Source organism: Neovison vison, chromosome 4 (genome assembly GCF_020171115.1).
Source record: "Neovison vison isolate M4711 chromosome 4, ASM_NN_V1, whole genome shotgun sequence".
NCBI classification, from domain to species: Eukaryota; Metazoa; Chordata; class Mammalia; order Carnivora; family Mustelidae; genus Neogale; species Neogale vison.
Genome location: NC_058094.1, coordinates 192,284,059 through 192,297,130, shown reverse-complemented (window position 1 = coordinate 192,297,130; position 13,072 = coordinate 192,284,059).

Sequence of the window (13,072 nt, the reverse complement as noted above, 5' to 3'; positions counted from 1 at the left end):
GAACATAGGCAGTAACCTCTTCGACCTCGGCCACAGCAACTTCTTTCAAGATACGTCTCCAGAGACAAAGGAAACGAATTCAAAAAAGAACTTTTGGGACTTCATCAAGATCAAAAGCTTCCACACAGCAAAGGAAATAGCCAACAAAAAACAAAGAGGCAACACACGGGATGGGAGAAGATATTCACAAATGACACTACAGACAAAGGGCTGATACCGAAGATCTATAAATATCTCCTCAAACTCAACACCCAAAAAACAGACAATCACATAAAAAAATGGGCAGAAGACATAAACAGACACTTCTTCAAAGAAGACATGCAAATGGCTAACAGACACATGAAAAAGTGTTCATAGTCATTAGCCATCAGGGAGATTCAAATCAAAACCACATTGAGATACCACCTTATACCAGTTAGAATGGCCAAAATTAACAAGACAGTAAACAACATGTTTTGGAGAGGATGTAGAGAAAGGGGAACCCTCTTACACTGTTGGTGGGAATGTGAGTTGGTGTAGCCACTTGGAAAACAGTGTGGCGAGTCCTTAAGAAATTAAAAATAGAGCTTCCCTATGACCCTGCAATTACACTACTGGGTATTTACCCCAAAGATACAGATGTAGTGAAAAGAAGGGCCATCTGTACCCCAATGTTCATAGCAGCAATGGCCACAGTAGCCAAACTGGAAAGAACCAAGACACCCTTCAATGGACGAATGCATAAAGACGACATAGTCCATATATACAATGGAGTATTACACCTCCATCAGAAAGGATGAATACCCAACATTTATATCAACATGGATGGGACAAGCAGAAAAAGTCAATTATCATATGGTTTCACTTACTTACGGAGCATAAGGAATAACACGGAGGACACTGGGAGATGGAGAGGAGAAGTGAGATGGGGGAAATCAAAGTAGGAGACAAACCATGAGAAACTGTGGACTCTGAGAAACAAACTGAGGGTTTTGGAGGACGAGGTGGGTGGGAGGTTGGGTGAGCCTGGTGGTGGGTATTATGGAGGGCACATACTGTATGGAGCACTGGGTATGGTACATAAAATGAATTTTGGAACACTGAAAAGAAAGTGGGGGGAAAAAGAACACATGTGATGTGTTCCTTCTCTTAGCACTCGGACTTTACCTGCCAATTCTCATCACTGTATTTTCAGGACAGAGAAACAAAAACTCATTGGTGGCACAGTGACAAAATCAGAACCTCTTTTGAAATGTGTTTCATAACTCAATATGAATTTTTTTACACAAAAGATTTCTGAAATTATGGACTTCAAAGGAATAACCTGAGTTTGCAAATATAAAACTCATGTTTAATTACCTTTCAAACATATATACATGTGTATGTGTGTATTATATGTGTGATACACAAACATGTATAGTGTAAAGATGTTATGTTACATGAGCAATTCTTTTATGGTTGTGATTTTTCCATTTTGATAGAATTCAAATTAACATATGCATAACATGTACAGATACTGCATAACATGTACAGATATTATCCCTAACATGGTCAAGTACTAAGTGAATTTTTTCCAAAAACAATGAAAATGAACAAATGTATTTCAAATATGTTTGTCAGGTCAAATTTGTTTGACAGGTCAAATATGTTTCAAATATGTTTGTCAGGTCTCAAATTTGCTTAATATGTATTTTTCTGCTAAAATTTAGCCAATAGGTGGTTCTCATTTTTCAGTAAAAAACCTATACAAAGTTTATTTAATCTTATAAATCTCCCCGTGTTAAAATGGTACCCAGTATACTTTATTTTCCAGAAAGCAATATGCTTTAGCCAGGTAGAAATATACATAGATTCTTGGAAGGATCTATAAGGAAAATGCCAGTCGTGGGAAATTCAGCCCCTATGGCAGTATCAGCCAGGGGAAATAGTTTCAAAACTCTACAAGAAGGCCTTTCAGCACTCTTAAGTGGTAACTTCCTATTCTTCTTTCCCCTAGGATATCCTGAAAATACTCCTCAGAAGGGATTATTCACTATTAAAATAAATTGCTTTCAGCTGTGAATATTTAATTACAAATAATGAGCAGCAAAAGATGGCATGAAATGTCTCTTCCTAGTGAACCAGAATATGAGTTTGGTCTGGTGTCTGACAAAGGTAGGTAGAATCAAGACCAAATCATCAATTAAATATTTGGCAAAATGATTTAAATAAATGTCCATGGGAGTTATTACAAAAAGGCTATAGAATTTAATAGGATATGGAGTTAAGGAAACTGAAACTCTAAAGAAGCTCTCACAGGATTACTACAAAGGTTTCCTTGTCAGCTGGCTAAGTAAAACCCCTGGAAGAGTGAAAGACCTATGTGGTGTGTTTGCACTGACAGCTGGAGGACCAAGGGATCTGTTCAGGTGACAAGGCATTGATAGTGTGTTGGTAAGGTGTGGCATGTGGCAACAGGCAAAGGAAACACACGGTACCAAACATTGTTCGAAAAGGGTAATGCTAGACGATATTATGTATTATTTATGAATGTACATATATGTGATAAGTGTTTAAAAATACGGACTAGGAAGGACAAATCCCAAAGTCCGAATAGCAATTACTCCTGGAGAGGAAGAAAAGGAATATGAAAGAGGAACAGAGTTTCTTCACTATATTTACAATGTTTTACTTTAAAAAAAAGGGGGGGGATTTCATGGAAGTACGGCAAAAGTGATCTGAGAGATGATGGGTAAAATAGCTTTCTGAGCTGTGTATAAATTCTCTGGAGAATAAATTAAAAGAGAGAAGATTGGGTGCCTAGGTAACTCAGTCTGTTAAGTGTCCAACTTTGATTTCGGCTCAGGCCATGATCTCAGGTTTGTGAGATCAAGACTCGAGTCCAGCTCCCTGCTCAGTGGGAAGTATGCTTGAGATTCTGTTTCTCCCTCTCCCTCAGCCCCTACCCCCAACTCTCATGCTCTCTCTCTCTCAAATAAATAAATGTTTAAAAGAAAAAAAAAACAGTCTGACTCTTGATTTCAGCTCAGGTCGATCTCAGGATTGTGAGATCAAGCCCCACACTGGGCTCTGTGCGGCATAGAGCCTGCTTTAGATTCTCTTTCTCCATCTCCATCTGCCCGCCTTCCTCCCCCCACCTAAAAATAAATATAGATAGATAAATAGATAGAAGTTTGATTATGAGGAGGAACAAAGAAATGAGAGTTAACAAGATACTAAAGATACTAATTATTCTACCAAATTAATGCCATTCCTTAAAAACATTCCACATTTTCTACATCTCCTCTATGCCAATGTTTTCCTGAAATTGTATTGTCCACCCATCAATATCTCTGCCCCCCCCCAAAAAAAAGAATCCTACATTTCCTCAAAGCCAACTCAAGCATTAATTTCCATATCAAGCCTTAATTTCTAAAAGAAAAAAAAAAGTATTTTCTCTCTCAATACTCTATGTGCTTCCTCTGGCCCAGATTTAATGGTACTGATAAAATATTACTATTATTTACTATAGCAACATGTATTTTCATCCCCAGCCAGAATGCAACACATGGTAAAAACCTGCTTATGGAAAGTACCCAATGGATGTTTTTGACTGAAAACTTTGTTGTATTTCAGCACAGTTTTCTTCACTATTTCAGTTTTTCAGAACCAGTCTCATTTAAAAAAAAATTTATATTCATCTGTGAATATAAATTTATGAAAATAAAATAGGATAAAGCAATACAAGAATATGTCTGGTGTGTGGAAAGAACTGAAGATACAACCAGGCACTATAGTTACAAAGACAATCTCTTTTAATCTTCAAAACAATTACTAAGCATAAGTTCTGTTTATTTCTCCATTTTATAATTGGGGTAACTGGGACTCACTGAGAAACCAAGTTTCTACAACTAGTTAGTGAAGTTTGAACCCAGAGCCTTTCCCTTCTTGATTTCTTTCTCTGTCTCTCCCTCACCACACACACATATCCTGCTGGACACCTCTTGATCTTTTTAAAGAAAATGTAGAACTGGTTAAAAAAACAAAACAAGACAAAAAAAAATGTTGCAATATCTAATCAAATGACTGATTTCATTAAAGAGGGGGATTAAAATTACTTTACATCTATTTAGTGCTTTAATATCATTTCAAATTTCTCCATGTCCATCATTCATTTGATTCTCACAAGTTATTATTAAATTTATTTACATATAATACATATTAATGATTCTCCAACAAAGATCAATACAAATCCTCCAAACGTTGCACAGTAGTTTCTAATTAACACAGACCTGTTTCATTACTTTGCCATAATCTATTTCATCCTCCTTTATTACCTAATATGTTTTACCTTTTGGACCGTTCTGCAGAGTTCATTGCATATTCATAAGGTTTATATATTTTGCTACTGGACAGAGTCTGTATGTTCAAAGTATTTGTTCTTCATTCCTTACCCTTCCCTTTTCATGAAATCAAAGAAATTTTCCTAGAACTGTAATTTACACATTTTCTTCATGATCTCAGATAGTTGGCTTTAAAAGCCTTAAAAGCCTTTTGAAGTAGCAAAGTCAGATACTAAATGTCATGGTGTCATCTCCTCTCTATATCCTTCATTTAGGCTAAGACTGTGCTCTCAACCCAAAACTTCTGTTACCTTCACCCACTGCTCAGAGTGGGAAACAGCACACATGAAACATTTACTTTATTTTAGTGCCCTTAAAAGTATCTTCCTAGTAGGGATATTGTGAAGGTTAAGTAAAATAGCACATATAAAAATATTAGAGTAAGGTTGTACAGCAAATGCTCAGCAAATAGTGACTATTAATTTATTATTATTACTGCTTTATATCTTAATAACTTCATTTATAAAACTTATTTTCTTATTTATAAGCACAGTCATACGTTACATCTTTCTGAGTAATAACTTTCCTCCTTTTCAGGCTTTTCAATCATTCAGGATTAAATATCCTTATAATGTCTTTTTCATAGTTTGGCTTTTTGTTGTAAAATGTTCCATTTAGTAGAATACTTTCTTCTCCCATTTCAATAATAGTGGAAGGAATGTGAACTTAAGCAATCACTGCCATAAGTTTTCTGCCTTAATAATGAAAACCAAAACATCACACCCTAAAAACGACTTTGTATCAGTCAGACCAAGCTTTCTTTCTTCTTGTGAATTTACCTTCTAATTCTGCATTTATATTCTACAATATATACAAGGATTAAAATAATGGGATACAGGATACCCTAGAACATGAGGATTAAATCAGATGTTGTACATGAAATGCTTAGGATCACACCTGGAACACAGTAACTGCTCATCAAAAGTTACGTTTTGTTGTGGTATCATTACATCTGAGCAATGACATGGATGGAGACCTCAGTGCCAAGAACCAACAATACTCCTAGTACTTGGGTGGGTATCTATAAAAGAGCTTTTCCTTTGAGTCCAAAAATATGCCCACAGTAAGTAGGAGCAAAAGAGAAGCAAAAGACATAATGGTGAATGAGAAAACTAATTTTCAAAACAGAAGATGCCACTGTAGATTCCTAGCATGATTAGGGAGGTAGTTAGCCTTATTGCAAAGACCTAGACCCTCCACATGATGCTCAGGGGCTCTGTCAAAAAACAAAATAAAACAAAACCAAAAAACCCAGTTCTGATAGTTATTGTTTTTTGTTTTTTGTTTTTTTTTCTATTCTCAGGGTTTATTTTTCTTGAGATAGCATAGTAAACATCCGCTTAATTCTCTCCCTTGACAGAGCTTAGATTTGTCCTAAGAAGTGCATCTTCTGGGGCGCCGGGGTGGCTCAGTCGGTTAAGGGTTCAACTCTTGATTTCAGCTCAGGTCAAGATCTCAGGGTCCTGGGATCAAGTTCCATGTCCTGCTCTGTGCTCAGGAGGGAGTCTGCTAGAGGACTCTATATCTCTCTCTGCATTTCTCCCAGCTCACAAACCCTCTAATATATAAATATTTTTAAAAAAGAACTGCATCTTCTGTGTCAGTCCCTCATCTCTTTCCCCCAGTGTCAGTTAAGAGAAGTTCTAGAAAAATCTTTAATACCTGCCTGAAAATGCAAGTGACCTAGTTTCTAATATTTTCTATCACAATTATTAAATATCAATACCATGCCTTGTTTAATAGACTTTGTTTTATTATGCCAGAAATTGCCCATTTCTCCCATATGCTGTTGAAGAAGGCAGTCAAAGGTCTGTCCCAACAGGCCTTATGATTTTGGTAGAGCTTTGCCGTGGGGCCAGAACCTCTAAGCCCCACACTGTCTTTCCACAGCTATCTCCCACGGCTCAAACCCTGAGACATAATATCTTTTATTGTCTACGTCTTCACCCTTTGGTTAACACAGTCAGCTACCTTACAGAAAGAAAAATATATATATCTTACTTTTGTGTCTGCAAGAGCTCTGAGTTAAATTTCCAAAATTTCTTCCTGCTTACCTTCTTAACCTAAGCTGTTTTTCCTTCGAGTTTCACATTATCGTGTTTCAGTCATACAAACATGGATGAGTTTACCTTTTCTTACATCTCTGATCACTTTGCCCTATCTCTGTACAAAGATTTTTATGGGTAGTTTATTTTTTTTCAATCTTTTCTATTTGTTTCTGAGTATACACTTTTCATTAACTACTTCTGTAGCTATAAATACCTATTTTACTATCTAAAACTTTTTGGTTTTATTTCTTCCCTTAAGATTTCATGTTTTAGGGGCGCCTGGGTGGCTCAGTGGGTTAAGCTGCTGCCTTCGGCTCGGTTCATGTTCTCAGGGTCCAGGGATCGAGTCCCGCATCGGGCTCTCTGCTCAGCAGGGAGCCTGCTTCCTCCTCTCTCTCTCTCTCTGCCTGCCTCTCTGCCTACTTGTGATCTCTGTCTGTCAAATAAATAAATAAAATCTTTAAAAAAAAAGATTTCATGTTTTAATTTGTCCTACTATTCTAATCTCTTCAGAAGTGAGCAAAGAGAAACATGTATTTCATTTTTATGTATGTATGTTTATTGAATTATAAAAATGCCACCTATAAGATCTCTGCTTTAAAAATTTTGTTATGATTTACTTTATAACAAAGATGATGACACATATTCTTGTAAAATTTCCAGACACATGAAGAAAGGTTTATATTCTTTCAGTAGGAAGCACATCTCTCTCTCTTCGTGTGTGTGTGTGTGTGTGTGTGTAATCACACACGCACTCCACATGGTACTAAGTCACACGTTCCCTTTATACTCTTTTCCAAACTATATACCATTCTTGGGAGTTGGAAACATACCAAATGCCTTGTGCCTAAGAATTTGAGCTTGAGCAAAGACATCTCTTTGGCTCATCTTAGTATAACCAATTGTCAAGTTTTTACCCTATATACGTCTCTTAAGATGGTATCCCCTCTTATAGGAAAGAGAATGAAGTATAAAGGGAATCTTAGTAAGGCTGTTCTGGACGTTTCTAAGAAAACTCACAATTTCTAAATGGAGGCTTTTCTATGACTGATCACTAGTAAATGGGCCCCACAGAAAGATGACTTGGTCCAACGCTAGGAAGGATTGGAGATTAGAGTACTATAATGGAATTATACAGTTTTAGTACTTGAAAATATCTTGAAGATCATCTGGTCTCTCACTGGCTGTCTCTCTCACACACACACAGACACACACATTTTACTTCCTCCTCTCGACTAAAGGAATCACATGATTTTTCTCAAGATGTTTTATCCAAAGTTCCCACAGGCCACCAATATGTGTTTTACAGTGTACAACATGAAAATGTCACTTTCCCTAAATATAAGTTGTCCAATTTAGTCATCTGTTATACTTGGTAAAAAAAAATGTGACAAAATAGCACCATATGTGTTTAAACATAAGAAGGAATCCATCAAAGTTAGGTCTGGCAAAAATAAGTATAATACATAAGGGAGGTAAATCTATGCCATAAGAAAAAAACATTTTGTAAAAGTATTGCGAGCATTATTTGTTAAGTGTAGAGGAAATGCAGATGGATGATACTATCTAGTTGCTAATATCTGAAACTGAGGTATCTAAATGAGCCATAGCAAATCTGTGCCTATTCACCTGAATTGCTAAAATGCAGTATCTCCAAGGATTTATTGTCGAATTAGATTGACCTTTATACGAATCAGGGTATAATACATATGAGGAAGGTACATCAAACCCCACAACATTTCTTCTTTGGCAGTGCCAAAGAAATTAAGCCCTTGTTGTTTTTAAATAGTGGAAGTAAATACATGTGAGACCACAATATAATCTTAAAGAAAAAACATTTTCTCTTCAGCAAGATACATACATTAAAGTGAACTGGCATGCACAGAAAGAACCATCCCCTGACTTAATAAGATACAGCTGCTTCTTTTGGAAACAGAATGATGGCTGAAGACACCTATGTATGTGATTTGCATCAGACATCAGCCATTATTATCTCATACTTATTGGCTCAGTGAGCAAGAAGTCTCATAATTTTGAATGAAATTGACCAGATTAGTTCTTTACCAAAACTCTGATACAATATACTTGCTAAATTATTAGTCATCTCTTCAAAGCCACCATCACAATACTGTGTGGTTTACCATGGAGGTACCTTAGTAAACTAATCTGGAAAGTTAAAAGCTGAATTTCAAAAATGTGAAAACTATCTACAGCAGAACAAGGACTTGTTTTTAAAAGAAAACAGTGTTATTTAAAAATGTTCACTTTTGGGGTACCTGGGTGGCTCAGTGAGTTAAAGCCTCTGCCTTCGGCTCAGGTCATGATCCCAGGGTCCTGGGATCGAGCCCCACATCAAGCTCTCTGCTCAGTGGAGAGCCTGCTTCCTCCTCTATCTCAGCCTTCCTCTCTGCCTACTTGTGATCTCAGTCTGTTAAATAAATAAATAAAATCTTTTAAAAAAATAACAAAAATAAAAAAAGTTCACTTTTATGTCTCATAGGTTAAATCATGAAAACAGAACAGACTTCCATTTGTGATAAATACTTTTATAGATTTCTATGGACCTTTCAATATTAATGATATACTGTCAGCAAAAGACACAGATCAATAATTGAAATAATACAGTTTTTTTCCAGTATCAGAGACAGGCTGTATGTCCTATAAACATAAAAAAAGATTAACAACAACAACAAAAGAAACAAACCAACAAAAACCCTACATGTCATTCCTACATACCTTACAGAGCACACGGTTATTTTATCCCATAACCCATACAACTATACTAGTATTTAAGACCATGGCTAATCTGAAATATAGTTAATTTTTCTCACACACCTGGGAAGAATACGAAGGGTAAAACTAAGACAAAATTCTAATGACGATCAGTTGCAGAACCAAGGCCTCCAAATGCCCATAAAAGATGCACATTAAAAAAAAAAAAAAAAAAAGAGAGAGTCTGGCTACAAGCATGATTCTTCCACTATAGCATCAGGGGATCATTGTATGAGCCAAGTGGAAGAATCTAACAAAGATTCTCATTTAAAAACAGACACCTGGGCAAAGGACATCGCTAGAAATTTAAGAATAAGGAAATCCAAAAGGCACAGCAATGACAATTGAACCTGTTTAAATTCATCTGTAATTAATAAGTATAAAAAATAAAATACACCATTTCTTCTCTTCTAGATCAGCAAATATGAAGACTGAAAATACCTAGCATTAGAAACAGCATGAAGAGTATCTATCCCACATAGTATCAGTAAGAAAATAAGGCATTTTTTCTTCTGGAAATTTCATTACTAAAAGTATATCTTAAGGAGGTACATAAATAAGTATACAAAAAATTTAAGCAAGAAAGTTCAGAGGAGCAATTTTTAATATCAGAAGGAAGTAATCTATGGGGCGCCTGGGTGGCTCAGTGGGTTAAAGCCTCTGCCTTTGGCTCAGGTCATGATCCCAGGGTCCTGGGAACGAGCCCCACATTGGGCTTCTCTGCTCAATGGGGAGCCTGCTTCTCCTCTCTCTCTCTCTGCCTGCCTCTCTGCCTACTTGTGATCTCTGTCAAATAAATAAATAAAATCTTAAAAAAAAAAAGAAGGAAGTAATCTAAATTTCTATCAATGAAGAACTATCCTGAGTGATCTAATCTCCATATTAAAATGATTAAATAGTATCGATGTTTATTTGAGTCTCTCAATTTACTGTTCCCCTTACAGCCATGTGCCCCCTCCCCCCACATTTCTCAACAATTGTTAAGTCAGGGCATGTGACAATTATGAATAATGAGTATTGAGCAGAGGTTATGGCTGACATGCCCATGTTGAAGTATGTAAGAGCCAGTGTGTGAACATTCATCTCACCTCTACTCCTGACATAGAAACTGTATTTCTAAATAGCCGATCTACAAGGCAAATGTTGGCTGAAACATTAAGTCACTAACTGGAAGATGGCTACTGGAGCCACAACAGACTTCATGAGATCAAAAAACAAACCTAAGTGTGTTGTTAGGGGGATTTGGTGATTTACTAATTACTGTCATAGAGACTAGCTTACCCTAACAAAAGTGAGATACTACTATAAAATAAAAATTTACATATATATTATATATATACATTATATATATATAATAAAAGTGTACAGTGTATATATATAATGTATATATATATAATTGGCTTAGTCATCAAGTGGAAGGTAGTAAGAAAACTATTTCCAGAGACCAGTGAAATATTATATTCATGTTACAGTAGCAAAACATTTCATAAAATCGAAGACTTCTTAACTTGAAAAAGACTCTATACCTAACGAACTTGTAGCTTTGGCCCAATGACTATGATGACTGAATGAACTAAACAGTGTGTGTTAATCGCTAATTGATGAGGTTTGGCAAGTATTACAAGAAAAGTGAGATCAAGATAAAATTAGTACCAAGGAAGGTAGTGGAAAGCAAGCCCTCAAAATGAAATCTTAACAATAATTATTTTTGTCCTTGGTCTTGAAAACAGAGCTGGTATCCTTGCTTATGGCAATGGGATGCTAGTAATCCATGGTGCTCTGCGGTATCATAATTAATCAATGAACATCTGTGACTGATTGTGAGGATCTGCCGATTTAAGTGCTTTGAGATACTGAAGGGTGCTCCATGTTTCTGTTCCATCATTGTTTAAAAACACTGATAAGGAAGAGATATTTCTGCACCACAGAGTTTGCAGAAAGAAAATGACAAGTTTGGATTTTGAACATTCTGATTTCAAAGCAAAAGAAAAAAAGATTCCCAGAATATTAATAAACAAGTGGTACTGCTTACCTTCCAGTGAGACGGTAGTGGTAATTACTGGAATAGGACATAAGCATGAAGTCATAATCTGAATGCTAAGAACATGGGTTTTTTGGCTTTTAGTTTTTGACCAGTGTCTAATCAACCATAGTGTCCTTATGAATTATGAATAATGAGTATTGAGTATTGTATGTCCTAGATATAAAATATCCTTAGATATAAAATGTCCTTAGATATAAAATATATGAGCAGCATAGTAAATATTATTTGCTATGGTCTAAACATTGTATCTCTTCAAAATTCATCTTTTGAAATCCTAATGCCCGATGTGATGATATTAGAATGTGGGCCTTTGGTGATTAGGTCATGAGGCTGAAACCCTCATGAATGATAGTAATACCCTTATAAAAGAGGCCCAAGGAAGCTCCCTCACTCCTCCCACCATGTGAGGACACAATGAGAAGTCTACTGGAAAAGGATTTTTACCAGAACCAAATCATCTGGCACGCTGATCTAGGATTTCCAGCCTCCGGAACCATGAGAAATAACTTTCTTGTGTTTATAAACTACCCAGGTGTTTTGTTAGACAGCCCAAACTAAGAAAGTACTTTATATAGCAGGAAAAAAAAAATAGGTCTGGTGACCAAACAGAATTGAGAAACCAAAACTGAAGTCACAGCTGCTTAGCCAGTATTTATAGATCCAAGAGTTCACAGACGCAAACTGTGATTGATAGGAAGGCTACTTCCCATGGAGGAATGACCCTGAATAACTGCCACACATATTGTAAAGTTTTCTCTTAGTCTTCCCAAAGGTATTTACCACCATTTTCTTTGGTGACTGGTACATGGGAAAGAGGAGACAGCCATTCTTTTAAAAAAGGTACTAAATACAGGCTCAAAATTGGTATTCATTCTTGAAGGCCCCAAAATGCCACAGTATTCTGCAAGTCAAAATAAGCATATACTGATAATATGATAAATGGTGTTTTCGTCCAAGTCTGTATGACAGTGAACTCAGTGGGCCTAAGGACCCATCCTGTGATTATATTCCCATTTCCCAGGTGCATAGTGTGAGCAGATATACTTAACAACTGGCAGGCACTGGCTTCTTACCTCATGGAATATGGGCTATTACTATGCAAGGCAAGTCCAAGGGGACTCCCACAGAACCTCCGCTCCCTCCACCAAACACCCAGGGAAGTTGGGAGTAAGAGCCACCGGCAGAACACAGGTGGATCTCCGCAGGTAACTATGTACAGCCATAAACCCAATCAAGTGATTCCACCAATTTCAGCTGCTAATTTAGAAACAGTATCTTTAAAAAACAAATTAGCAAAGCCACTGATACCTGGTATGAGTGAGTTTCTCTGCATTCTTCTTTCAGCATCTGGACGGTGGGCATGCATGAAGCCATTGAGGGCAACAGAACAAGTAACATGAGGGAGTTCCAAGAGCGTCACACTGATGTCTAAGAAATGTTTACCAGCTTCTTCTGGTGCCCTGACTTCTCACAGTCCCAGGGGGCCTCCAAGGCCCTGCGGCTTCCTGGGGCAGAGCCAGGGATGAACCCTGGGCCACACTCTATCATATTCCTGCTCTCTCCCCACAGCAGTCCAGAAGACAGCTCGCCTAGCACCTTCTGCTTTCTGTTTTTTTAAAGATTCCTAATAGTACACCGATACGTAGTTGATCTTCTGCTAGAAACCGGACATACCCAGAGTTTAAATCGAGTACAGTCAGTATTCTGTCAAAGGCAGAGGAGGCTGCCCTTGAGTGAGTAAGGCAGGCTGGTACAGTCCAGGACTGTGGACTTCACAGCAGGGAATAAAGAAGGGCTGACGAGGAAATCGGTGTAGGTGTTCACTGAATGCAGCCTCTGTTTCATAA